This window comes from Protopterus annectens, chromosome 7.part0 (genome assembly GCF_019279795.1).
Source record: "Protopterus annectens isolate FY-2018-M chromosome 7.part0, PAN1.0, whole genome shotgun sequence".
NCBI lineage: Eukaryota > Metazoa > Chordata > Ceratodontiformes > Protopteridae > Protopterus > Protopterus annectens.
This window is the reverse complement of record NC_056739.1, coordinates 541070916-541097028: the sequence shown is the minus strand read 5'-3', so window position 1 is coordinate 541097028 and position 26113 is coordinate 541070916.

The window sequence follows — 26113 nt, the reverse complement described above, 5'->3', positions numbered from 1 at the left end:
CAGATCTTTTGCAGAATGTACACAGGTTTGCATGATATTTGTGGTGTCTTTATTCTGAAATAGTGGTTGTCTGGCAAATCACTGGCAAACCACAAAAGTCTAAAGTCAGAAAATATTGATGGATTTTAGTGCCTCAGACTTCATACCCTATAGAAAAAAACATGCTAATGCAAAATCGATTATTGTATCACCCTTCCAGGTTTGTAAGGCCAATAGTTACAATGGTCTTTATATTTAGGCCTTTGTCACCCAATTACTCATGGCTTTTTCCGGATGTCTGGCTTACATATGTAGAGAGATATGGTACCTAGTAGCACAGCAGTTTGTTCTGTCACTTACCATTGTAACCTCAGGGGGGGTCAACTGCCCAGCAGCCTGGGAACATATGAGTGACAGAATGCACTGCCTCACTACAGATGGCCTGCAGCAGTCTCACATGGCCTACAAGCCTCTGGCAAATGCCCATGCCTCACCCATAGTGCCTTTGTAGGGAATGTCATGGGGTACATACTACCAACATAACACAGTCAACAAAATGCAAATGTAAGGCCATGCTGCTAAATGCTAGTAGCATACCTCTCAACCTCGTAGAGGAAGAAATCTGGACAAAGCCATACATAATGGTGGGATAAAGGCCCAACTATAGGGACACATTTGAAATATTGCTCTAATAATGTTAGACAGTTGATAGAATAACAGAGGGGCTGTGTAGTAGCATGGATGTCATAAAGGGTGTGAAGTCTAAAACTCTAATGCTCTCTCACTATTCCCTGACTGCAACCATGAGTGACTTGCAGCAAATGTGCTAGAAATCCACAATGTTAAGGGAAACTGACTAGATATATGAGGCATGCATCTGGATAATCTGTGAGAATCTGTACAGTTGACTGGTATGGCCACACCAGGATATGATCTGTCAGGTAAGAAGAATACCGCACAACAAGATCTCTAGCCAGCATATCACCAAGGTACTGGGCCTTTTACACAGCTTCATCAGTCAATCAGCTGTAGCCACACCTCCCAACTGGCTGGATTGTGCAAGAATGTCTAGCCTTTACCTCATAATATAGGTCTGTGCATCATCCATTTTGTATTTCTCTGGTAAATAACTGTGATGATTTGATTATATCTGTCAGTAGGTAATGCCACAATACAGTACAGTGTCAAACATTACATATGTCAGAAAATGTCTGCTAAAACAAACCCTGTCATTCAAGCAACTCATACATTGATAAGAGCAATAGTTACAGTAACCCCCATATTTGGCCCATTGTTTCCCCATATTGGCAGCCTATCTCCAGATATCTTGCACAAACACTTTGCACGGTATGGCTGTAGCACACAACAGCCAGACTGGAGTACAACTATCCCTGGAATGGATTCCCGCACTTACTATAGAAGGTCATACTGAGCATGCTCCTACACTTACAGAAGTGAAGGAAGCCCATGTCTGAACCACATCGGACTATATGTCTCTGTATTGTGCAAATGTCTTTGCATACACACAGTTATGTAAAGCTAACTGTCTCCACACACACACACACACTCACACACACACACACACACACACACACACACATATCAGACAGAATTACCCACAGCCAGCTGTAGGTGGCACATATGTGGTATATCTGCATCTGTTGTGTGTGATACGCACACATATATATGGGCAACATATTACAATATGTCAAGCATACAGACACATAGACATGGGGAAGAGAGGGACAGACAGAGTAAAACACACAGGGAGACACACACAGACAGTGAGTCATGCACAGTGGATACCCTGAATGGCATAGAGTCATGTCCTACTGAAGACAGTTGCATACCAGTTTTAAATACTGGCATGTGCCAGCATGATGATGAGATTCATTGTCTGATGGTACTGAGATGGGGGTTGGAATATCACATCACCTACATGCGTGTGTGTGTGTGTGTGTGTGTGTGTGTGTGTGTGTGTGTGTGTGTGTGTGTGTGCGTGTGTCTGTAGTTCTAAGTATTATGATGCCTTACCCACCCAGTACACTTCCCATTGCCCTATTTTACAGCATCTGCCAGTGTCATTCACCTTAGAAGTACCTTTGGACTGGCTTCAGTCCTATAAGTTCTATAGCATGTGTGATGACTGTGTAACACTATCATGCAAATAACTAGATTGGTAGAGGTTCTAATCACAGTCCCAGCATATGTAATAGTGGTTGTGTGTGTTTGTGTAGGAATAAGCGTTTTAGTCCATTCCCACCCAGTATATCTCCCACTGCCCTACTTCACAAGATCTGCTGATGTCATTGACTGAAGAAGTACTGTTGGACTGGCCTCTACCCTATAAGCACTGTGATGTGTGCGATAACTGCATAACACTATAGTGCAAATAACTATTTAGGTAGGGGTTCTAATCTCAGTCATGACAAATGTAAAAGTGTGTGTGTGTCTGTAGGTTAAAATTTTGAGCCCATTCACATCCAGTACACTTCCCATTACCCTACTTTAGCAGTCTTGGCGATGTCAGTCACCTTAGAAGTACCTTTGGGCAGCCCATCAGCCCTACAAACTCTGTGGCCTGTGTGATAATTGAGTAACACTATAGTACAAATAACTAGTTAGGTAGGCGTTCTAATCTCAGTTCTGGCAAATATAAAAGTGTGTTTGTAGGTTAAAGATTTTTAGTCTGTTCACACCCAGTCAGTACACTTGCCCTTGCCCTACTTTATCAGTCCTGCTGATGTCAGCCACCTTAGAAGTACCCTTGGGCAGCCTACAGCCTTCCAGGCTCTGTGGCATGTGTGATAATTGCGTAATACTATAGTACAAATAACTAATTAGGTAGGGGTTCTAATCTCAGTCCTGGCAAATGTAAAAGTGCATGTCTTTGTGAGTGTGTGTGTGTGTGTGTGTGTGTGTGTGTGTGTGTGTGTGTGTGTGTGTGTGTGTGTGTGTGTGTGTTTGTAGGTTAAAGATTTTGAGCCTGTTCACACCCTGTACACTTCCCATTGCCCTACTTTAGCAGTCCTGCTGATGTCAGTCACCTTAGAAGTACCTTTGGGCATCCCTCAGCCCTACAAGCTCTGTGGTGTGTGCGATAAGTGAGTAACACTATAGTACAAACAACTAGTTAGGTAGGGGTTTTCATCTCAGTCCTGCCAAATGTAAAAGGTTGTGCATGTGTGTTTGTAGATTAATGATTTTTGAGCCCATTCACACCCAGTACACTTCCCATTGCCCTAGTTTAGCCGTACTGCAGACGTCAGTCACCTTAGAAGTACCTTTGGACAGCCCTTAGCCCTACAAGCTCTATGGCATGTGCGATAGTTGTGTAACACTGTAGTACATATAACTAGTTAGGCAGGGGTTTTAATCTCAGTTCTAGCAAATGTGTGTGTATATTTGGGTGTGCAAGTGTGTATATGTGTAGGTTAAATTATTTTGTGGCCTCTCTCACCCAGTAGATCACCCATTGTCATACTTTACAAGGACCAGTGATGTTCCACACTTTAGAAGTACCTTGGCACAGCTTTCACCGTATAAGTTCTGTGGTGCATGCAATAAATGCATAACAGTGTAGCAGCAATAACTAGATAGGGAGTGGTTATAATCTCAGTCCTGGCAAGTGTGTGTGTGTGTGTGTGTGTGTGTGTGTGTGTGTGTGTGTGTGTGTGTGTGTGTGTGTGTGTGTGTGTGTGTGAGAGAGAGAGAGAGAACAGTATCCTGGGAGTGGGTGTGTTTGTATGAGAACCATATCCATTGGGGTGCAGATTTTGCAATTTTCTGCTATCGCTCCCACAGTACATGTCCCAATGTCCACTTTACAAGGTCCACTGTTGTCATCCACTGTAGAGATAGCTGTAGACACTCTACAGCCCTATAAGCTATGTGCTGCATGTAATAATTATGTAACAGTATGGAATAAATAAGATAGGTGGCCCTTCTAATCCTTGGATACCATTCCCCACTCAGGAATCATAGACAAAGACAGCCAATTAGGCATCAACCCCTATATCACTAGGTGGCTTGCAAATGGCTCACAGATAGAACCCACAGTGTGAAAGCAGTGGATTCCATTTCAGAATGCTGGCCAGTCATGAGTGGCGTTCAACAGGGTTTGGTCCTGTGTCCCCTCGCATTCGGGATCTACACCTCTGAAGTCCAGCTCAACACGAAGGGACTCTGGCTGACAATGTTCATAGACGACTGCAAGGTGGGTGCTATTATTGCCTCCCGACATGATGTTGACATCCTGCAAAAAGGCCTCCCTGAGACCTATGACTGGTGTCAGAGCCCTGGACTTTAGCTCAATGCCAGAAAATGTGCTGCCATCCCCTCTGGGGACAACATGGTTCTCATGAAGTAAGACATTGATGGTAGTCCACTGAACACTGACACTGTTATAAGAAAACTGGGAACACAGGTTGACAGTGAGATCTCTGTTGAAAGTCCTTCTGTCACATCTCCTGACTAAGGGTGTTGCATCCAGGAAGTAAGAGGTCATTATCTCCCTGTACTCTTCCCTCATTAGGCCAGTCAATGAGTACAGTGGTCCATTTGGCATGTACCCCACTGGACACCTGCGACAACTGGAGAGGATTCTAGGCCTAAAACACTTTCCCTATATGGACAGACTCCAATAACTCCAACTATTCTCTATCTCATACTGGCTACTTAGAGGCAATCTCTGCATGACTTACACAGTCATGTCTGACCCAGCTCTGTCAGGAATGCTACATCTGAAGAAACCAATCTGTCCAAACCACATGTCCCAGAGACCTCAACCCCATTTCCACAATCAACAGAGCATGCTGGAGGGGCAGGTTCACAACCCAGACACTGCCCAGGCTAGGAATAGACTTCACATACATGTCAAGCAGAGCACATCACTGGCCCTCTTCAAGAGAAATCTAGATGAGTAGATGGGGAATAGAAATCCCACCCCGGAGATCACTGCAGTGGCTATACTCATTAGACACATTGGGGACTATTGTCAGGTGGCATGATGCCAGGGTATTCCCATGGGCTAGGCTTGTAAAGGCTCCATGGCCATTTGCCTAGTAGACACCTATGAAGCTATGACCCTATGGATCTCAGTACTGGCAAAAGTGTGTACATTCGTGTGTATAAAAGTATTTGTGATTGTGTAAACATACTAGTGAATGTTATTTCAACCTTTTCTCACCCAGTACAACTACCATTGCCATGCCTTACAAGGGCTGGTGATGTTATTCACTATATATGTACCTTGGGACACTATTCACCCTTTAAGCTCCGTGGTGAATGCAGTAATTGCATAACACTATAGTACCATTGACTACATAGGTAGGGGTTCTAATCTGAATCCTGGCAAATGGGTGTGTGCAAGTGCGTATATTTCTAGGATACAACATTTTGAGGCCTCATTCTCCCAGTACACTGCTCATGTCCATACTTTACAAGGGCTGGTGATGATGTTCACCTTAGAAGAACTGTGGGACACTCTTACTCTATAAGCTCCGTGGTGTGTCCGATAAATGCATAACACTGTATTAGAAATCACTAGATAGGTAAGAGTTGTAAACTCAGTCCTGGAAAATGAGTGTATTTGTGTGTGTAACTGTGATTTAATTGTAAGTTCAAGTATTTTGGGTCCATTCTCACACAGTAAATCACCCATTGCCATATATTTTACAAAGCCTGGTAATGTTCTCCTTGAAATTACCTTGGGACTCTCTTTACCCCATAAGCTTTGTGGCACATATGATAAAGACATAGCACTATATTAGCAGTAACTATATAAGTAGGAGTTCTAATCTCAGTCCTGATAAGTGTGTGTGTGTGTGTGTGTGTGTGTGTGTGTGTGTGTGTGTGTGTGTGTGTGTGTGTGTGTGTGTAAGAACAGTATCCTATGTGTGTTTGAGTGAGAACTATATGCATTGGGTGGCTGTGCTTTACAACTTCACGCCATGGTACTCCCAGTACACATCCCAAGTTCCACTTTACAAAAGCTGCTGTTCACATCCACCATCGAGGTAGTTGTGGATACTCTTCAGCCCTATAAGCCATATGCAACAGTTTTTTAACAGTATGGAATGAATAACATGATAGGCAGGGCTGCTAATATCAATACTCGCAATTATGTGTGCATTGGTGTGTATAGCAGTGTTTGTGAGTGTGTAAACATGTAGGTGACAGTCTGAGTCCTCCACATCCAGTACACACCCCACTGCCATACCTCAGAAAATCATGTGATGTTATTCACTTTACAGGTACCTTGGAACAGTCATCACACTATTAGTTCCGTGCCATCTCAGATAACCACATAACACTGTAGTACCACTAACTAGATGGGTAGGGGTTCCAAACACAACACTGGCAACCGTGATCCTGTGCGTGTGTGTGTGTGTGTGTGTGTGTGTGTGTGTGTGTGTGTGTGTGTGTGTGTGTGTCTGTGCGCGCATGAGCGTATGTGTGTGTGAACAGTAATCTCTTTGTGTTTGGTCAACACAATATCTTCTGGGGGTGTGGATTTTATCAATCGGAGGTGTGTTCCACACACTACATTTACCATTGTCCACTTCACAAGGTCTGCTGTCAACCACCATGGATTACCTGTATACACCCCTCAGAACTATAAGCACTGTAGCACATGCAATAAGTGTTACACAGACCTGGCAAATGTGTACATATACAGCTGTACTTTGGCTCTGACACAATTAATGTGTTACCACTCTGCCATACCCCTTGTTGCCAGTTTCTGCAGGCCCACCTCCTGCTGACACACAGACACCTAGAACGCAAACAGAATACCGGATGTGAGACTACATTCAATCAGTGTTACTAATTGCAATAATGTATCATGGCTGAAAAGGTACACACGCTCTGAAGTGTACCCATTACAATTGCAAGCTGACAGCACCTTACACAGCATTACATAACTAAACTGTACTTAATTCACCCTGTGCATCAGAACCATATTAGCATGTCCCTGCATCAGTGGTATGGTTGACAAGGATGTGGCATAGGTATCATCATATGCACAGGGTGTTGTGTGGGTTTTCCAGAGGTCTAGGCCGAGCTATAACGTTGACATCATGTGTGTGTGTTTAGAGAGGTGTTCTATGAATGGGCCGTGCAGAGGTGGTGTGTGTATGTCTGGAGGTAACCTGGCTGTGATGGTCATGTGTGTGTGTATTGTATGCACACAGTCATGCCATGTGGCTGCCTACACAGGGGTATGTTGGACAGCTGTGAACCATACATGACAAGGTGTACAGTTCACCATCTCTGGGAATGGAAATAGGAACTGGTCCTGCCAGGGGTCTCACTGGCACCAACAGGCCCAAGGCCTGATGCAGTACTGCTTCCCAATGATGACTGCTGTCTGCTGGATCCATGTCCCTGATGGGACTGGCCAGGACCACATGCCCATGGCTCACTGTATTGTGGTGTGGACAGCACACCTCTTTTCAGTATTGCTGGTGGCACTGCCACTACAGGAGTGTAAAGGTGCACATCCCCGTAGACTCTCAGCTGATGTTGGTGCTGACCTATGTCCACGTGGCTGATGCCCATCTCCCAAGACACGCTCTAGCACAGACATGCTACAGTCGAGGATTGCCTATGTCTCACCCTACCATCTATTCGTGACCTCAGTATTCTGATGTGTGGCCTGGCCTCAACAAGGTCATGTATGTCATCATGTAAGCCAGGAAGAGTTGCAACGAAGACCCTGAGTATTTGTCTGGTGTTATAGTTACTACATGCCTGTGCATCCATGACAGCCCAAAACATGTGTATGGTGACACCTTCTCTGGCTCTAGCAACAGTGGCTTGACAGGCAACAGTCCTCCTTCGAGCACCCCTGTCCATCCGCCTGTGTGGGACCTCGCCTGCACTCTGGCTATGGCTAGTGATTATTACATTCACACTTGCCATAGTCACCACACTAGCCTGTTCCATGCCACCACCTGACAACTGTCCATTATCTGTGGCTGCTGGAGGTGGGGTATGTGTGGGCATTGTGACTGTGTGCGAGGACATTGTGGATGACTGTGGGATGCCAACTAATGCCACAGATTCAGCCCCTGACAATCCCACCTGTCCACCACTATGACCACCATCATTGTCAGAGTCTGCAGAGACACTGACATCAGATTCTGAGTGGGAGGGGCCACGACCATGGCTACCTGTGAGGGGAAGACAACACATATAAATTAATATCTGCACTATAAGGTTTGCTGGTACACACACACACACACACACACACACACACACACACACACACACACACACACACACACACACTCACACACACACACACACACACACACACACACACACACACACACACACACACACACACACACACACACACACACGCACGCACACGCACACGCACATGCACAAGTACACATACACACACACACACACACACACACACACACACACACACACACACGGACACACACACACACACAGATACATACAGGTGAGGTGGCACAAAGGCATTACACAGACCTGACAATAGCCAACTGGTGACATTCACGACATAGTCAAACCACAACATACACATTCTGGACAGGCCCTCAACATCGTACAGTGCAGCTCTTTCCACTTAATGTTACTACTAATATACACCTCTGGGATATGTGACTAGTGTTAGTAGGTGATGGGCCTTCACCTAGCACAAACTGCAGCCATTTACACATTATTGCTGTTCACTTGTATAGCACAGTGCCAACTCCTACAGAACATACCTCTCAACTGTACAGAGTTTCGCTGAATGTCTAGATGTATGGCTCTTATTTTTGGGGCGTGCCTCATAAATCCTGTGTTTGTCTGACACATTACTGGGATAATCTGTGGATTGGCATCACTAATTAATTACATAGTTTGAGTTTCACACTTCAACACCTGCAGTACATGTATGTTAAAACAAAAATGGTTACACAAACAATCTTTTAAGCTTACAGTGGATATAATAAGTGTACACTTCCCTGTTAACATGCCAGGTTTTTCTGGTATATAACATGAGACCACAGAAATCATGTCATGACATTTCCCACCTTTAATGTGACTTATAACCTGTACAATCCAATTGAAATACATACAATAGGCTGGTTGCATGAGTGTGCACACCCTTAAACTAATACTTTGTTAAAGCACCTTTTGATTTAATAACATCAGTTAGTCCTCTTGGGAAGGTGTCTATCAGCATGGGACATCTTGACTAAGCAACATTTACACACATACCCCTTGCAGAAGCCCTCCAACTCTGTCAGATTGTGAGGGCATCTCTTGTGCACAGCCCTCTTCTGGGCATATCACAGATTTTCTATTAGATGTAGGTGTGGACTGTGGCTGAGCCATTCCAAAACATTGATTGTCTTCTGGTGAAGCCATTTTTATTTGATGTGGATGTTTGGCTTGGGTCATTGTTGTGTGGAAAGGTGTAATTCCTCTTCATCTACAGCTTTCTAGCAGACACATGAAGATTTTGGGCCAAAAGGGACTGGTATTTGGAACTGTTCATAATCCCCCTCCACCTTGGCTAAAGGCCCACTTCCAGCTTATGAACAGAAATCCCAAATAAGGACACTGCCATCACCATGCTTCACTATGGAGATGGTGTTCTTTTGGTGATGCACAGTGTTGTTATTGTGCCAAACAAACCTTTTGGAATTTTGGCCAAAAAGTGCAACCTTGGTCTCATTACACCATAACACATTTTCCCACATGCTTTTGGGAGACCTGATCTATTGTTCTTGATAATCTTGCCATACCTGGATGTTGTTCTATGTGAGAAAAGGTTCCATCTTACAACCCTACCCCATAGGCCAGACTTGGAGAATATGGGAGATTGTCATCACATGTAGTACACAACCAGTACTTGCCAGAGATTCCTGCAACTCCTTTAGTGTTACGGTAGGTCTCCTGGCAGCCTCCATGACCACTTCAGGTCTTGTCTCTTCAACACATTTGGTGGAATGTCCACTTCTTTTCAATGTCACTGTTGCCCCATATTTTCACCACCTTTTGATGACTGTCTGCACTGTGCTCCATGGTATATGCAATGCTGTGGATATGTTTTTGTACCCTTCTCTGGGCTGATACCTCTCAAAAATGAGATCCCTTTGCTGCTTCTTCAGCTCTATGTGAACCATGGCTGTTGCTGTAGTAGGCAACTGAGTAATTATTCAAAGAGTCTCTGTAATTGATGGCAGGTGTGTACCCAAGAAGATGCAATGTTGTAATTATATTGAAAGCTGCTTTAACACAGTATTAGAATCAGCCTGTGAACACCTATGCATCTAGCTTTTTGTACATTTTTCATTTGTCATAATTGTTCCCCTAACAGATTTGTTTGTTTTACAATTGAATTGTACAGGTTATAGGTCACATGAAAGGTTGGAAGAGTTCAGAAATGTTTTATTGTGCTCTCATTTTTGTATATCATAAATACCTGGCATTTTAATAGATGTGTGTACACCATTTATATGCACTGTATAACACTAATTTATAAAATATGTCCCTAGTTTTGGACTTTTGTTCCCCCATTTTGTCAGTCTTTGTCCAGATTTCTTGCAATGACAGGGTGTGAGGTATGCTATAGATATGGTACATCTCCTGCAAATAGGCCCCTGTTATGACCACTGTGATGCAATGCAGTTAACCTCACCACAAGTGAACATGCAGATATCGCAATATGGCTGAGAGTAACAGTTGTGTGCATGACATTAACATGCCTGGGGTACTGGTGAGCCACAACAAGACAATCCCATACTCACCAGCTTCAGGCTGCTGTCCCACATCCAGACCAGATGAACCTATGTAGTTGTGGGGGAGAGGTATTGTCAGCAGACACATATTTGGCATTGGTACAAAATGAATGCTACTTTTCTGCACATGTACAGTACAAGCTCTGATAGTGCACAATTTGCTTTCCTTCACCATAGATGTGCACTTGTGTGCATTACTAAACCCCACCCACAAATGCAGTTTGGCTTCACATATGCATCTACTCTACAGAAGCCAATATGACTGCTACATGATTCAATTGATGTGCACTGTGGCCTTACCTAGATGCTCCTCGCCTGTTGCCTGGGTGCTACCCACCTCTAGGACTTGTGTTTCTTGTGTTGGCTGGTGTGTGCGGGCTATCCCAAGGTTGGCAAGGAGCTCCTCTGTTGCTGTAAGTCAGGCCTGTGTGGCAGGACCCTCACCTGTAGTATTACGGTCCCTGGCCATGGCAGCAGCCGTTTGCCGGTCTCGATGTATCAGGTCAGTCGCATGATGCCTGACCTGATTCTATGTGTGGCCATGGTGGCCAATGTTGTTCACTCTGTGGACAAGCTTGTCCCACAGGGCAGTCCACTCCCTCAGATCCTGTTGGCCATGGCCAAACATCACCCCATGATGCTGGATGATAAGGTTAATAATAGCCTCATTTTCAGCTGCAGAGTACTGGGGATGACAGACACGTGGCATGTCACCTGGAAGACATAAACAGGGAAACACATTACAGCACCTCATACGTTTGTCAACATTCTTTACAGAACCTAAACATCAACATTGTTTATCATTAGACACCACGTACGACCACATCATACCCCTGTCATCTGTCAGCACAGTATGAGATTATATTGCACTCCTGGTCCTGACGTGTCATGTTCCCCCAATGAGAGCCAATAAATTGCATAATCCACCAATCATCTTTCACCTTTGTGTATAGGAATGACAAGACAGTGGCTGTCCTCTGTGCAGATGGGATAAAACCAGTGCTCAGGCTGTGGTTGACTACAGTGTGGAATGGTTCTGAGAGCCCATGCCTGTGTTCATGTGGGATTCAGCCAGGGATGGTATCATGACTATGGAGACCTCTGTGTTTTGCCTTTGAGAGGGCATTACAGACCTGCTTCCTGATGATGAGGGGAGGTGGTCAGGTGCTGCATATGCATATGTGTACCACTGGGGGCACATGGGGTGGTGTTTACACTTCACCTGTCTGCAGCTGGTTGCCTATATCTATGCCATATGTGCATGTGGTGTTACTGACCACCACTGCAGAGCAGATTTGTGTGTTGCCTCTGGAATTGCAGACACGTGTGGAAGGCCTAGTGATCTGCCTTGGTGAATGTGTCCAATTTGCACTCAAAGACAGCCTTAGGGTACATCAACGGTGCCCTTATTTGCTTGTACAGACCAAGGTGATATTGCTTCCAATAAGGCACATGTTCCTTCTTGGCCTGTCCAGTACTTGTTTCTACCTATTATGATATTTGTGTATTGCTGCTGTCCATCACAGGTGTTTACCCTATCTTGAGGGAGATGATGTTGCCCTGTCAGGTACTGCTGATTCCATACAGTTATGTGGGTGTCCACACAGTATTGTGCTGTGGGTCTGAACACTGCTGCTAGTTTCAGCAAATGGGATGTTGGCTGTACAGGTACTTCTACCTGCTCTGAGGGGATTTATAGTCATTTGTGTACAGTTCATTCTGTTTGACACTGTAAAGGTGGGGGGGCAAGTGAGATGGTGACTGAGCAGTGATGGCTATGTGGGCAGATATTACCAAGGGGGATGGCACTGTAGGAGTGCTACAGTGGCTACTCATGTTGGTTAGGACCAGGTACATGACATTCCCACCTGCTGTAGGGGTGTTGACCGGCTGCTCCACTGCATTGCAATTGACAAAGTGGAGGAATCTATGTGCAATCATGTTCAGGTGGCATGGGCTAGGCACACTATGGTTGGGTATTTGAAGTCATCCAGGAGCAGGGTAGATGACTGAATCCTGACAGATTCCAACAGGTCCCAATAGGTATGGTAGGTGTCCATAGTCATGTTTGGAGGCCTGTAGCTAGCTATGATTTGAGGTGGTATTTTGCCAACTGTTAACTGCACTCAGGATATTACCCATGCAGCATACTGTTTGGTCAGCCTGGAGGTGCGTATGTGTATGCAGATGTTCAGCACTCCACCTCCTGTGGCTTTGTGGGTCTCCATTTGGGGTCTACACGTATGAGGGGATGAGTGACCTGGCAAGGTTGGCATGTTCTCCACAGCTTGACAGCAGGTGTCGGTGACTGCACAGATGTCAGCATCCTACAGGACAAGTTATGCTTGCATTGATATGGGTGTCATAGTAAGACACCTAGCTCCTGTTAGAACATGACATCTGCACAAAGGCACACATCAGTGGTGGGCAAAGGCCAGTAAATAGTGTCACTTTATGAATCTAGCTTAAACCCACTTATTTGCCAGCAAAGATGGTGTCACATTCACAGGTGTACTCTGCAGGATATGACATCTGACAATGAAATGTATGATAATTTGTTATGACTGCAGTCTTTAATGAGTTGCCAGCGATGTGCCGGACAATACACAACTGTCTGAGGCATTGACTACAAATATGAGGCAGACATGTGGTCAGCCTGCAACACTCTGGATGGTTGGTAGGTATGGGCTTTGTATATCACATACAGTTCAACACACACACACATCTGCACCTGTCATGTAGTGTGCACATATCCTATGTACATCTATTACATTTGTAAGGCAAGCATATGTAACAGAGTAACATTCCCAGGTGACATATGACTAATTACAACATCCCAGGTAGCTGGTCTACCAGTGACACACTCAGTATTGGACAACAGATACTCCATTAGTAGTCATACATGAGCTGACCTTTGCTGGGATGAGTCAGGGGCCAGAGATGTGCTCCATGTCAACGCAGGCAGGGCAAGCAGAAATGACCATAGGTGCTGGACAACAGCACGTGAGTCCATCAGATCTTGTTGCGGCCTAGTGTTTAATGTCCCATTTGACATCATTACATCCCCTCTTCTGCATTCTATTACATGTTTACATGACTGGCATACCTGTTATAGTGTTCAGAAGTTACCTCACAACAATGCAATTGGTTAGGTTTGTGTAGCCACAGTCTGTCTTTGTGTAGATGGGTTGAGACCTGTGTTGTATGGGCAGCAACTTGCCTTTTGTAGATACTGCTCTTGAGCAGGTGATGGCCTGTGCACCAATTGGTGTCTCCCTCTTTCTACTTACATCTAGAGCAGCTGTGTTGTCTTTCCATTTGCCAATGCCATAGCAACACAGTGCTATAATGACGGCCTTCATGTGGACCTTGCCCCTTTCCCTTGCCCGTGTGGAGGACATTATGGAGGTATGGCAGCTACAGCTTCACAGACAGTAGGTAGGAATACCTCTCAGGAGAAGACATGTAGACACAGCCCAGCAACATGGGGAACAAAGCTACAGAATTGGGTACAGATTGTAAGTCAGTAGTGCTGTTATGCACATAGAGGGTTGCTAGTTTAACAAGGTTCATCTGAACATGCATTTTCTGTGTGACTTGATGTCTGAGAGTGATATGTCTCTGGCATACCTCTCAACTGTCCTGATGTCCACAGACTGCCCAGGGGTTTGCCTGTTATGTTTGGTCTGTTCCTCAGACAATGTCTGTTTTTGTGCAAGCGGTAGGATAATGTGAGGATTGCAGTCAGTAACTGTTACCTTCCATTGGTGTTTCAGACATCATATCCTTCAGGGATGTTATGTTACAACAAAGCCTGTGACACTGTCAACTGTTTCAGTTTGTAACACCATTATATGAGATATGTCCCCCTTTCCAGCCCCCTGTCCCTTTGTCCAGATGTCTTGCAGTAAGAGGGTCAGAGGTATGTGATATCATTATTTATTGACTGCACTCAAGGTATCATCCCATTGACTTAGCTGACTCCTGGGAGTGGTATGCAGCAGTGACCATGAATATGGTCTCACACCTTGGACATTCTGTGGAAATGTGTACATATGAGAATTGTGTATGTCTGGCCATTGTGAAGTGACTGCCAATATTTTGTAGCAGTGTTGTATGTAGATGCTTGTTTGGCTGGGTAGAGAGATTAGCAGATGTGAGTGTCACAGATCTTTTTTCTATTTAACTGTGCATGCTGCTATGGCTGCTGATGGTCTATCAGGTGTGTATGTTTGTAGGGGTAGACTGAGAAAGGTCCCTTAACACCTCAGGATTCCCAGTACACTGTGAGTTGGGCCAGTATTTGTCAGTGTATTGTGTGACTGGGAATCAGGATATGTTCATTCAAACAATCATTCTACTCTAGAGTTCATTTGGGGTACTGGTATGTTGCTGTGACTGTGGTGCAAATGGTTGTGGGTAGACATTTATGCACCACTATCTGCTTTTCCCTACAGCTCCATCCCTGTAGTGCATGGTATATTTGGATATACATGGGTACTTGCACAGAGCTGATTTGGGTTAGTGTCATGTTGGTCTTACTGTGGTTCAGAAGGTGCTGGGTGACAGGGTTGGCAGCTGTCATGGATTATTCCATTCTGTTACATGACTCTGGTCATACCTCTCCACTGTCCAGATGTCTACACACTGTCCTGATGTGTGGTTCATATGTTTCATCTGCTGGCCACAACAGTTGTGGGTTTCTGAGAAATTACTGGGTTGATATGAGTATTGACATCAGTAAATAATGACATTCATTTGTGTTTCTGACCTGGAATCTATCTGGCATGTTATGTTAAAGCAAACCATGCCATTTTAGCAGACTTCTGCACATATGACAGCCATATTTCACAGATGTCACTATTTTTTGCCCTTTATCCCCGCAGTTTGTCGGGCTTTTTGCAGATGTGTTGGAATAAGAGATTGGTTATCTGATAGAGAGAGAGAGAGAGAGGGAGAGAGAGAGATTGGTATCTATATATACATATATATGTATATGACAGTACTACGGATATATAATTCCCCCATATATTGAATGATTGTTGTGCATGATATGTTTGTAAAAACATTACAGATCTCTACAGCTTGGATCGTGTAGCGGTATTTTTCTGTGATTGCTTTGCCTTCGTACTGGGTTCCAGACTATGAGGTGATTACTTTTTTTCATTAATGTTAAATGACCAGAATGAATGATATGTTTGTAAAAGCATTCCCACAGCTCAGATGATGGAGGGGTATGTTGCTGTGATTATAGTGCACAGCATCCCAGGTTTGAGACTTGGCAGGGCTGATTATTTTGCTGTTGGGCAGAACAAGGGTCGATGGAGGCAGAGTGATAAAGGCAATTTTAAGCAGTTGTAAGCGGGTTTGCATGGTTTTGCGTGGAGCTAAGTGATGCTAACAGAAGGGTAAGTCCTCCTAGCTTTTCTAAGCACTGCTTACCCCACTTAGACCCGCACTAATTTTCTTTAAAGAAAAGAAAAAAAGTGATATGAAAGTGGTGAAATGGGGGCAAGCAAAGGGTAAAACATTAAGAAAAGCAGCTAGGGATGTGCAGAATGGAAGTAGGAAAGGACCATAGCTCTACATTTCTTCAGCAGCAGCAGCTGTGAATTACATGTAGCGAATTTGGAATTTACAGTCTCACACCCCACAGGGAGGGGTGTTAGTGACAGACATTTGCAGAGTAATCAGTGGATTGATTGATTAGTTTCACTGTACATGTGGGCAAAATGTAGAGCTATGTGTGAGGCAATGTTTTTTTTTGCGGGACAGATGCCCTTTTTTCTTTTTTTAAGGTGAGAGTGGGATGTTGGGGAAGGGCTGTAGGTATGTTTGCGGAGGTAGGTTGGGTGGGATAGGTTGCATTTGCAGACAGACAAGGACAGGCAAGACAGCAGGCGGGGCGGAATATGACACATGAGGGGGTAAACACTTTTGATGGGTAGGGTGGTTGGGAATCTGAAGCCCATGAGCCCCCAAATGGATACAGTGGGACTGAGGTCCTCACCCATGGGCAGTCACCACTGCTCCTTCACTGCCTCGAAGGTGGCAGTGCTGGGGGCTGGACAGGATGGTTGGCTTGTCCCTCGCAGTGCTCCAGGTGGCCCTCAGTCTGGTGCAGCTGCCTACCAAACTCTGATCGGATGGTGCTGTGCACCAATCCCTAGACCTGACTACAAGTGACAGGCTCCTGTCCACACCTGCTCCTGGGGGGGACGGGCCCCATCTCCTGAGGCAGTTCCATCCAAAGGTGGTGCAGGATCAGCAGACAAGGAAGGCCCGGATTGGGTCCCAGATATGCTGGGGCCCAGTGCCATGGCCAAATGAGGTGGGACAGGTGAATCTTCTGGGATCTGCCTTCCAAATGTGCTATGGTGTTGCGGTTTTCAAGAATATGTTGGTTAGTCATGAACAACACATTTGCAGATTAGTTATAACAGCATGTGTGGGTGTTCCAATTAACCCCATAAAACAGATTTGGAACAGTTGCATAGCAAAACAAACACATGAATAAATGGAACAGCAGTATGCATTGTAACTGCATGCCAGTAACATTGACAGCAACAGATCATCAACAACGGTATTTGAACAAGGTATGTTAACATGCAACCTATGAAATATAAGAATGATAATATAACACATGTCCCAACATTAGGTTTGGAGTAAAACATACCCATTGTATATAAATTATTGCATTGATCCAGATGGGGGGAGAGAGAAAAAGTCCATTAACAACTGTTTATGCTTCTATTTTCCACAATGGTACTGCTCAATAGTCTATGGGTCTGCCATCACTTTACATCTGCCTATGGCCCATAGCATCTGTAGCACAAATATACCTATTAAACTTTCAGCCTGGAATGGTATAGGGTAAACTGTGACAACTCTGGCTACATGACAAGATGGGACTCGTACATGTCAGGGTTACATATCTGGCACAAGAGGGGTACTCTGAAGTGCTGTTATGTGAGTGTGCTACTGGCATACTTCAACTAGTTTCCTATCTGTGTCCAGGGTTATTGGCAGCAGTGACCACTAGCTGTGACAGTGTGTCACTTGAGAAACATGTATCGGGAAGAGTGTATGTTGTATGTACCTATCCTGCTGTCATTTGCAGGCATGTGGTGGGACAGTTGAACAGTTGTACACAGTTTATTAGTATAGCCTTCATACAGCTACTACCAAAATTTCCTTACCTGTACAACCTGTGCAGAAAATATCTGTTAACACTACCTGACTGTTTTTACATGTATTCCTGATTCCTTGTGTGTAGATATGCACACATATTATTACCACTACCTGGATGTGAACCATGTCTATGTGTTGAAAATTAACAACTAAGTTATTTCTCATCACACTAAGCTACTGGGGAGCTGATGATTCACTGGTTTCTCCTAATAGTCTCTTGTTTAGACAGTCTGAACTTGTAATCCTGTGATGCATGCATAACATATACTTATTGTACTGTGTATTAATCCCTTGGATTACTGCAATCTGGAAAGCAAAGGTTAACACAAGGCAATGCTGGATGGAACTCAATTTGAAACTTTACACATTACTATTCAGGGTTCAGCACTTAGTGCGGTATATATTTCTCATTTTGCTTTTATCTTGTTTTACAGCTCGACCATCTGCAGTTTTTCTTACAGCTGGTTCACAGAAGAAGCTCAGTCAATGTATGCTGTCACAGTCACATTTGCTATGCAGAATCTGTACACATTCTAAATGTCTACAACAACATACTAGAATAAATACAACAGTTCTTTAGGTAGTTTTATTGCACATCAATATTAGTCTGTCAGACAGATTTATTTATTCAGTTCACACAGTAACAGTATACTTACTAGAAGTAAGCAATGTACTCCTTGTTAGCTATTTGAACCATATACTGCAAAATAGATTTGTGCTCACCAGCCTGCCAACACAGCCTCAGAAGTCTGTCAACATGGGCTTTGATGTTCATAACCCTCTCTGCTGCAGCTGTAGGGGACAGAAACAAATATTATGCATACCTGTCTATCACATTCTCTGTCTAGTATTTGCTACAAACTACTTGATAGTGATACTTACTCACTACTGTAGCATTCTGTGCCCGTGCATCTTGGATCCACTGGGCCATAATCTCCCCCTTCCTCCACTTTAGGTCAGCATAGTGGTTCTGTACCTGCTGAACAGTCTGGTGGATGCCAGTAGCACTGGTGAGATCACATGAGAGATGGTCCGAGGCCTCCATTTTGTATTGTGAACCCTGGTACTGGGCCTGCAGCAGTCTCTCATCATGGTTTTTGACAAGGAGTCCAGTCATGACCCTGGACTTCTGAATGCTCCAGCGCTGCGTCCAAAAGCGTGCTCACTCTCCAACACCAGACATGTTCCTGCAAAGATCAAACTAAACAGATTATGGCTGTCTTCCCACCGGCATGGTTTAAATAAGGCCATATTCCCACCCTTTGCTGTCATTGGACCATTTTGAAAATGCTGAGCACAGCTTAGCAACACGCAAACCCGCTAAGTTGAGTTGAACAGTGCTTAAAGGGGTAATTGCTGAGCATTGCTTAAGAGTGTGCAAATCCACTTAGCTGAGCTACCTCTTGCTTAACAATCACATCTAAGAGATGCTTAAACATGGTAAGCATAGCTGGGCATTGCTGACCTCTATTCACTTTTTATTTTAAAAAATATCAGGATAATGGCTTCATTTAGTAGGTGTATATAATTTACATTATAGGACATCCCTCGATGTGCTTTCATTACATTAGCTAGGGGTGTGACTATACTATATGGGACACTTGTGTATACATGGGTGATTTCACATGTTACATGCACTCACACTTCCATTTTACACCAACTGCACTACCCTGGTTGACAAACACCAGTTACTACATACTTTAAGTTGAAAGAAATAATTTTGACACTGCTTTCCCATATAAAAATAACTTGCCTGTCTTGATACTCGAACTGTGAACACCTGCATGTAAAGCCAGGATTCTAACCACAACAATATCTTGGCTTTGGAATTTCAGCTGTATATTTCTATTTATCTCCTATGGGATGTTTAAGCAATGCTTAGCACTGGGCCATAATGTGCACACCAGCTATCTATGCTTAAACATTCCTTAGCATGTCAAAAAAGATTTATTATATCATTATTATATTATTAGGTTATATAGTGAGTATTGTGGTTTTCTAACAAGTTATTGAGGACTGCCGTTAGAATATAATGGCATGCACATCACTTTCAGGCTTCTATACTTTGGAAATTCATGCTAATGCATGACCTGTTTTCTATCAACTTTCCAACTTTGTGAGGGCAATATTTATGTACTGTCCCTTTTTATTGCTTTGTTTCCCCCATTATTTGTGCCTTTGTCCACAGACTGCTGTCAGGGAATAATGGCATCAATTTGACTTTCAGACTTCTATCCTTTGGACATTTATGCTAATGCATATCCTGTTTTCTATCATCTAAGAAGTGTCTTTTTTTAGGGCTTTGTCCTCTCATGATTTGTGCCTTTGTCCACATTTCCTGCTTTAACAGGTTGTGAGGTGTCATATGGCACTTTTACAATGCAGGGGGGGGGGGTGTCATAGGAACAGAACCTGTCACACACAACCTGCATTGGTTTCCTGCTCCTGTATGTATTTCAGTGTCTGTGGACACTGAAATGATCATTTATTTCATTTCAGTGTCCATGGACACTCAAATACTGGCATAATATTAGAGAAATTCTCTAATATTTTGCCAGATTGGGTTTAGAAAGTGCTGCACAGCATGTTCTGAGTGCAGGGGGCATGTTCGTAGTCCATGCACTACTTAAGCATGCCCCCTGCACTCATTTACAGTTCGTGTCCATTTTACCTAAACAGCAGTCCGCCTTCATGAATGTGCAAGGTGCACTGCTGTGGCTACATGGACACGAACCACTCTGTGCAAGAATAGTACTATTCCTGCATGGAGTTTATTGAATCCAGGGGTATCTGTATATATAATAAACACGTTTTCTTTTAAAAATAAAAAAAATAAAAAGTACACCAAGGCACCAAAAATCACTAAGAAGTCCATGGGTATCCTGAATATGGCTGGAAAAATGGGGAAACTGAAAGGGTTAATTGATGGAATTTTTGTATTGGAGGGATTATAAAAGCATTCTAATAGGATTCATTCTGCATCTGAAGAAGTAATTGAAACGAAAACATAGTGTGTGTATAGCGTTAATGTGTGTCTTGTCTGCTGAATAAACTTGTGTTTTTGCACTACTGTGTGGAGTCTCCATTCCATATTCAGGGTAACTGTGGACTTCTTATAAAAATACACAAAGCTACCTTAATGAGGATTAACACTCACATCTTTCAGCAACTTTCCCAATTACTCTCATCAACTATGCCTAAACTCCATTAAGGACTGTAAGATAGCTATTACTGTCATAGTTGTGACTTTGTGTTTCAAATTCAGTATATGGCAGCAATCTCATAATCTTCTTCTGTTTTTTCCCGGTTAGGGGTCACCACAGCAGATCATCTGTCTGCTCATGATTGGCAGTGGAGTTTTACGGTGTCGATTTGCCAGCCCGGCACCCAAGCTTCTAGAGAAGGCACACACATGCACGCAATCACACCTAGGGCCAATTTAGAGTATCCAATCCACCTACAGCATGTCTTTGGGATGAAACCAGAGCACTCAGAGGAAACCCACGTGACAACAGGGAGGACGTGCAGACTCTGCACAGAAGGCACCCTAGCCAAGGATTGAACTGTAGAACCTCTTGCTATGAGGTGGCAACTCTAACTTCTGCACCACCGCAGCCGCCCATGGCAGTAATCTCATAATAAAATAAGAAAAGAATACATAGCATATCCATCCATCCACAACCCCTTTTTCCCAGTTTTGCACATGGGGTCAGAGTGGTATTTATATTTTCTCCAAATTTAGATCACAACTACAACTGCTTGTATTATTGGGATGTGTAATTTGAGTTGACAGTAGTACTACATATTTAAGTACAGTTAGCATTATACCATATGCAGACATGTAGAACAGGACTTCTTCAGAACAACTCTTCACAACAATTACTCATTTTATATAGTAATCAGTTAATGTCCATAGCTGCTTTTATTGTGTAATTTTGAATCTCCTAAGTTAGATCATTATGCCATTGAGCCTATTTTGGTGAAATGTTCATTCACACAGTTTCTTATCATGCAGTTTACCTGTTGCCACCCTAAGCATTTCAGTCATCTTCATGCATTCACCTGAGTGCCGGCAAAGCATAGTGATCATGCTTGGTTGGATCAATGACTTCCACCAGGAGGAGGCAGAAACTATGGTAAGTTTAATGGCATGAAGAGGCACTGAAGAACAAATCTACTGGCACATCTAGGCACAGTGATGCTTGTAAACTCTTTTCATACAGATGTTTACACCCGCTAATATAGATTCCCTAGTACTTATTTAGTTAATTATCTGTGAGAATCTTAAGAAATCTAACCTTACATTTCCATTATTGTAGAACAAGTCCCTGACGTACCACCAGCCACATTTATCAACAATAAAAAATATTGCAAGCTTTTATCCTTGAAAGCAACAGGACTTCATCAGAACATTTATATTCAATTATAACTATCATTTACATATACTTTCCTAACCACATGATACCTCATTAATTTAATTCGTAAAGAAACATTTAACCATTTTTAACTCAGACTAAATTTAGTTAATTTTAAACACACACTTTAACAAAACATTTATGACACACACTAAAAATACCATGTCTCACCCACCATATTCCATACATCATAGTTATAATTTAAGCTGTCTCATTTTAACAACATTTTATATATATCCCAGGATTCAACAAACTTCTGTACAGGAATAGCTTATTCCTGCACGGGAGGTACCATTCCCATATAGCATGAAAGCGCACCATGCATATGCATGAAGGCGCGCTGCCATGCTGCAATATGTACACAGAAATGTGTACGAGTGCAGGGGCTGTGTTTGAGAGCAGTGATCTCACAAGATACATGCCCCCTGCACACTAGAATTGCCGGACGGCAATGTAAAATGAGTAAGAACACTCATAAAGCACCCAACCTGTCAGAGTAAGCAATCTGTACAAAGCCATAAGGGACAACTTCCCACAAAGCCATAAACCCGATAGAATAACAGGTTTAACATAAGCACATAGCGCACACCTCCCAACCCATCAGAGTAAGCAATCTGTACAAAGCCATAAGGGACAACATCCCTACAAAGCTAGAAAGTTGCTAGAATAACAGGTTCAGCAATAGCATGGATATACTGAAATGTACAAATGAAAAAACACAACAAATTATTATATTTTTAAATATGCAATAAAGTTTAAGCATAGCTGTGGGAGTGTGCCTGTTGCTTAGCTACACTTAGGCCAGCTGAAATGGCAGGATAAGTAAAAAAGCAATAAGCATCCAGCATAAGCATAAGTGCAATAGTGTAGCAGTTACAGCGTATTCCTTGCATGTAGTCATTCAAGCCTCACCAAAGCCATTTCCGTTTTGTATGTGTAAACATTACATTTTTAATTGACTTGTTTATTTATGTAGGAAGTAACTTATTTTTTTCAACCAGAGTAGTGTATTAGGCCCAGATATGAGGTGTCAGTGTAATAAAGTAGTGAAACCCCCATATAAACGCAAGTGCCCATACAGTATAGTCACACAAGAATAAATTAATTGCAGCACATTGGGGGATGTCAGGGAAGGTAAATAATTCTATAAAATGTAATAAATGATGAATCAATCCCATACAGGTGTTACACCAATATAAAAAAACATAAGCAATGCTAAGCATTGCACAGCTATGCTGACTGGGTGTAAGCATTGTTTACATATGAATACTATGCAATGAGTAGCCCAGCTAAGTGGATTTGCCCATTGGTAAGAAATGCTGAACCTGCCCCTTTAAGCATTGCCAACCTTAGCTAAGCAGGTTTGCCTGTAGCTTAGCTTATCTCAACATTTTCAAAACCAACTAATCATAGCAAAGGGTGTGAAATCTGCTGTATTTAAACCCCGCAGGCAGGAATACAGTTCATAACTGGTTGTAGCTCTCTACTGTAGACAGTATGGCAGGTGTTGGAGAGGGAATGCACTTTTGGATACAGCACTGGGGCATACAGGATTCCAAGGTAATTGTAGGACTCCTGGTAAAAAACATGATGTGAGACTGCTGCAAGACCAGCAACATGGCTCCCAATATAAAGCAGAAGCCTGGCAAAGTCTTGCCCGTGATCTCACCATTGCCACTGGTATCACTCGGACTGGTGAGCAGATCTGGCACCACTATGCCGACTTGAAATGGAGGAAGAGGTAGCTCTTGGAACAGTGGGTCCAAGAAGCAAGACAGAGGGGAGATGTCCCAGCAGTGTGTAAGTATTCATAGCAATAACTGTTTACCAAAGTCCAGCCTGTGTATGTGATGGATAGGTATGCATAAATGTTTCTATATTTTCATTACAGCTCCAGCTGTGTGGGCTGTGAACCAGAAAGCCCATGCCATCAGGTTGCAAAGGCTGTGTTGCAAGGCTGGTGAGTAACAATCCTGTTTGTAGTAGTCATACCAAATAAATATAAAGGAGTAAAATGTCACCTGGCAGTATAAAAATGTGTGGTTTCTACTGAATAAACCAGAAAATATGACATTAATAGTCCCCTATAGGTCATATTTAAATAAAAGTGTAACTGCCTGGCAATAAAGTTCTAAATCCTGGACTGGTTGTGTTTACTCTGGTATTGCATGGCCTTACATGTTGCATTCACCAAGATCTGATATTCCAATAGTACTGTTGTGTTAACCACTGTTTCTCACACTGTGCTAAATAAAAAACATGTCTAGGAATGTCTGTATAAGAATGTTGTAATTACAAAGTCAGATTGTACAACCAAGAGAGACTTAGACAGAAAACAGTGAAGGAAGAGACAACAGTGTCAAAATAGCTCACTCTGATCAAACACAAATTGTTGTATTTTTAGCAGACACAGCCATGGTTTGAGTCCCAGGAGGGGTAATAAGCTGTATGCATAATCATACCTCTCAACTCTACACATTTTTGCAGAATATCCAGATAGTTGGCTCATATTTTGGCTTGTTCCTCTTTTTCCTGATAAATCACTGGGATAATCTCAGGATTATAGTCACTACATAATGACATATATTTGAGTTTCAGACTTCAAATCCTTCAGAAAATGTATTTTAAAACAAATCTTGTTACTCTAGCAACTTTCTAAGTTTATAAGAGCAATATTGAAAATATGTCACTATTTGTATCCCCATTTTGTCAAGCTTTGTCCAGATTTTTTGCATGAAGAGGTAGAGAGAGGTATGTGCATAATTTCAATTAGGAATCTGGAAATATGTGTAGAAACAGTCAGGAAGTGTTAACAAACATTCCCTGCACAGGTCTACCAGGTAAGAGAAGTAGAGTGTAGCTATAAGATGGTTGAAGTATACACTGTGTATAAACATACCACTGCCTAAACCAAGGCCATAGGGTAGTGTAAAAATACCTGTAAAGTAATTATTAGAGCAATGATTATAAAAGTTGTGAGTACTGCAAGGATACACAAGTTGTTAATTGACATCTCTCTCTCTCCCCCAACCATATCTACAACAATAATCTAAACACACAAATCAATGGTTATGTTATACATCAAACCTACTGTTGGGACATATGTCCTATTGTTCAACAAATATTGAAATGTGTTTCTATTAATGTTCCATGTTGAAATACTATCATTATTGGGCTGTTGCTATCAATGTAACCTGCATGTCGTTGTAATGACCACTGTGATTCCATATATGCATGTGTTCTGTTTGCTATGCAGCTGCTCCAAATATGTTGTTTTGGGTTAATGGGAATATCTATGCATGCTGTTATAACTAATCCTGGATTGCGTTGACTACTACTAACCCACATATGTTCTAAAATTGCAACACCATAGCACGTTTGGGAAGGCCGGTCCCAGTGGACCCACCTCTCCCACCTCATCTGGCCGTGGCATCGGACCCTAGCATGTCTGGGACCCACCCACAGACCTCTTCATCCGCTTGTCCTGCACCACCTTTGGGTGGAACCAACTCAGGAGATGGGGCCCATCCCCTCCTGGGAACTGCCACAGACAGGATACCATCACCCAAAGCCAGGTGCGGGGATTGGTGCGTAGCAAGCTCCAAAAGGAGTTTGGAGATCTGCTACACCAGCTTGAGGGCCGCGTGGTTCAATTAGAGGGTCAGCCTGCCCCACCTGCTCAAACCACAGCACAGCCACCTTCGTGAGCGTGAAGGTGCAGTGGTGACTGCCCATGGGTGGGGACCTCAGTCCCACTGTTTC